Below are 4,232 nucleotides of genomic sequence, written 5' to 3' on the forward strand. Positions count from 1 at the left end.
CTTAATAGAATCAGCATACATTGAGACTTAGCCATCTCTAGAATTAAACTCCATCTCTGTTACCACTGTCATGAATAATAATTAACTCATTATTAGAACAGCTTTCAGATAAACTCATATTGTCAGTAAAAGGAATAACACACATTTAGCCTGCCTCTTATCACTCTTGATAATCAAACCATGTTAACAATATAACTACTTGAGTTAAAAAGAAAAAATAACATAAATAAGAATCAAGACAGATTACATATTTCCATTTTGCTATTCCCTCCTTAGACAGGGCTTATTATAGAGTGTTTGCTCATATGAATATTATTGCTAGCAAATTACCAATAACATTTTCACATAACTAGAACAAAAATATTCTGAAATTTGTATGGAAACACAAAAGACCATGAATAGCCAAAGCAATCCTGAGAAAGAAAAATGAAGCTGAAGGAATCAGTTTCCCTGACTTCACTACTATACTACAAGGCTACAATAATCAAAACAGTATGGTACTGGCACAAAAAACAGAAATATAAATCAATGGAACAGGATACAAAGCCCAGAAATAAACTCACCACCTATGGTCAGCTAATCTATGACAAAGGAGGCAAGAATATACAATGGAGAAAAGACAGTCTCTTCAATACATGGTGCTGGGAAAACCAGACACCTACATGTAAAAAAATGAAATTAGAACACTCTCTAACACCATATACAAATATAAACTCGAAATGGATCAAAGATTGAATTTCAATATAGGAGTTCAAAAATTTACCTCCTCCACATCTTTGTTACAATTATTGATAAACAGAAAGTTTATGTCATTAAAATCTATGAAAAAGAAAGAATTGCAAGTTAATAAGATTGCACTTTGGTTGCATCTTCTAGATTGAAACATCACTAATATAAACTAATATAAATAACACTCTGCATTTTGGATTTATCTGGAAAAAGAGGAGCCAGTTAAAAAGGCAATTTGATTTTGGTAGTATATATATCAAGAAAACAACTATTGGACAATTATATCTGATTAAAACAAAATATGAGTTCTGGGATATTAATATTATTAGTAGCCTTGTTTAAAACAGTATTAGCTATTAAATATCAGTAAAATTAGATAGTATTATGTGGTCATGTTTATCATCAAAATATTTTCCTTTTTTTCTTTCTGTTATTATTCTAAATGGAAAAAACAATGCAATAGTTTGAGCAAAAAATATTTTTCTCCTTATGTTCAGTTCTCTGGATTTCTCCAGAGATATCCAACCATGAGTGACTTCTTTTTCTTGGCAAGAGAATAAGCAAAGTTGTTGTATGTTTTAAGGTAAAGTTTTGTGTTGGTAAAAATCCACATTTTGGTGTGGTTCCAGACATTTCAAATTAAGCATCTTTTAGACAACAACAACAACATCCAATATAATAAAAACAAAAGCAACAAAAATCCATATGGTCCAGAATGGAGCAATAAAACATTTCCTTCCAGCTTTGTTTGTTTATGCATCCATTAGCTAAATTCTTACCACAGAAAAAGCACAATGCCTTTTTCATCCCTTTTTGCTGAGCAATGAGAGTAAAACTGAAAGATACACAATATTCACCCTACATTCTTTCTTTGATATTTTCTGCATTAAGCTGAGATGAATATAAGCAAAGACAGATGACCATAATCATAATGCCAAGGTATGTTTTCATTAAGTCTTCTCAAAGGGAAATAATGTTGCACATTGTAGTGCATGGGTGATGAAAATTATACACTCCTTGAACATGTCATGTAAAGCCCCATGGGCTCCAACATTTTTTGAAATGAAGCATTATCTTAACAACATGACTTCCTATAAATAGTTTGACATAGGAGCTTTTAAAAGTAAGTGACGATATAATTTTTTAAATAAAGTTTTGATTTAATTATTGACTCTGCTGGCAATTTAAGAATCTAATGACCTCTGGGTAAAGGTCATGTAACAATACAAATTCTTTTCAATAAAGTCATCTGTGGCATATAGTCATTTTGCATTCCCAACTGTAAAGACTTTCAGATCTGTGACTCTGCCTTATTTCTTTGACTACTTCACATGTTTCTATGAATAAACTTCTAGTGACAAACATGGTATTTTGTAATTTTGTAGTTGATGATGTTGTTGTAGCTATTATTTTTCAGTAAAAAATGGGAAAGTGGGAGACCTACTGTTTAATGAATATCTATTATCTACTATAATCACCTTGCATATAATATTTTCCAAATTATTGTAATTAATTAATTGTTTTATTATAGAATATCACCAAGAGTGACCCAGATATCACTGATATTCATATCAATGATTAATTATGAACTGTTAGTTCCCACCTGTTTTCTATTTAACCTTAGTGAGCTTATTCTGGAGTCTACGGAAAAAGTACTCTGATAATTCCAACTCTCATGCTCGCTTCAGCAGCACACATATACTAAAATTGGAACAATACAGAAAAGATTAGCATGGCCCCTGTGCAAGGATGACATGCAAATTCATGAAGCGTTCCATATTTGGGGGCATATATCCAGACAAAACTAAATTCAAAAAGATACATGCACCCCTATGTTCATAGCAGCACTATTCCAAATAGACAAGACATGGAAACAACTTAAATGCCATCTACAGATGAGTGGACAAAGAAGGTGTGGCACATATATACAATGGAATACTACTCAGCCATAAGAAAAAAGGAAATAATGCCATTTGCAATAACATGGATGGACCTAGAAATTATCGTACTAAGTGAAGTAAGTCAGCAAGAGAAAGACAAACACCATATGATAACATTTATATGTGAAATCTAAAATATGACACAAATGAACCTAACTATGAAACAGAAAGAGACTCACAGACATAGAGAAGAGATTAGTGGTTGCCAAAGGGGAGGTGGGAGGGGAAGGGATGGATGGGAGTTTGGGATTAGCAGATGTAAACTATTATATATACAATGGATAAACAACAGTGTCCTACTGGATAGCACAGGGAACTATATTCAATATCCTGTGATAAACCATAATGGAAAAGAATTTTAAAAAGAATGTATATAGATGTATAAGTGAATTGTTTTGCTGTAAAGCAGAAATTAACACAACATTGTAAATCAACTACAATTAAAAAAATATAACAATTCCAATTCTTTCTCTTCATCTCATTGCTACACCATGACCTTTGTTGCCAGTATTCTCTTTGACAACAGACCTTTACCAGATGTTGTTATACTCCACTAGTGTCACCAAAGTTCCACACTTCTGTCAGTGGCAAAAGATTTTCTGCAGAGCTCTGTCACACATGGCCACCTGTGACCTAAGCAGGAAAGTTTATTCCAGGACCAGCAACCTGAAACCAATAAGCAAAGATGAGACACTGGAAAGAGCATAGGAGGATAGGAGTGGAGCTGCAATACAATTACAAATTGTTGGATTATACCATTTATCTATTTATATCCATTTACTATATAAGGGAATCATGAATTAAAAGTATAAAATGAAGATACAATGTTTAATTATGAAAATAACACTTGTTCAAAATGTGCATGCTAACTTTGAGGCAATAAATTTTTACCTATATCAACTTATCCATTTAAATAGAATTGTCTTAATGAAATTAGGACAATTTTTCTTTCCAAATTGATGCATTCCCATTATGTTTAGCCATTATAATAAAGTATTCCTCTGTCTCTTCTAGAATTTTTCCTCCATGTCTTGCTTCTCCTAAGCTCCAAAGGAAAAATGAATATAATTTTCTAAAATATTTCTCAGAATCAAGTGGTAATGAAGACAAAAATGAAACTCTCCTTTGAAGTTTAAAAATACTTTTTTTTCTACTTAAGGCACTATTTTCTTTTGCTTCTTAACAAAACAAGTATGCAACGATTTTAATTAAAGAGCATAGCTCTGTGAACCATCAATTTAGATACTCAGAGTTTCTTGTCAAAGAGTGTGGATAATAAAGTATCCATGAGCCTCATTTTCAAATAACTTTCAGACTAGCAGAGTGTGGTGATGGTGATGATGGCAGCAATGGTGCTGGCAGCAGTGATGGTGGTGATGGTGATGGCAGTGTTAGTGGTGTAGTGATGTGACTTTGATGTATGCTATCAGACAAAGTAGATTTCTCTGCTCATGAAGGACCTTTTTGGCTCACTTCAGATTGTAGAATAGCTATTGAAGATTCCATAACCCTTTAGAAAAATATTGAAAGTAAATGAACAGTTGCCTCCTGATTTCTACTAGA

At 32.5% G+C, this 4,232-nt stretch overlaps 1 non-coding gene across 1 annotated transcript; it reads left to right on the forward strand.

The window, feature by feature from the left end:
* Nucleotides 1–2,404: 2,404 nt before the first annotated feature.
* LOC116743368 lies at nucleotides 2,405–2,513 on the forward strand. The gene has a single exon (XR_004346755.1). It is a non-coding gene; the product is annotated as a U6 spliceosomal RNA (small nuclear RNA).
* Nucleotides 2,514–4,232: the final 1,719 nt, after the last annotated feature.

Source organism: Phocoena sinus, chromosome 18 (assembly GCF_008692025.1).
Source record: "Phocoena sinus isolate mPhoSin1 chromosome 18, mPhoSin1.pri, whole genome shotgun sequence".
NCBI classification, from domain to species: Eukaryota; Metazoa; Chordata; class Mammalia; order Artiodactyla; family Phocoenidae; genus Phocoena; species Phocoena sinus.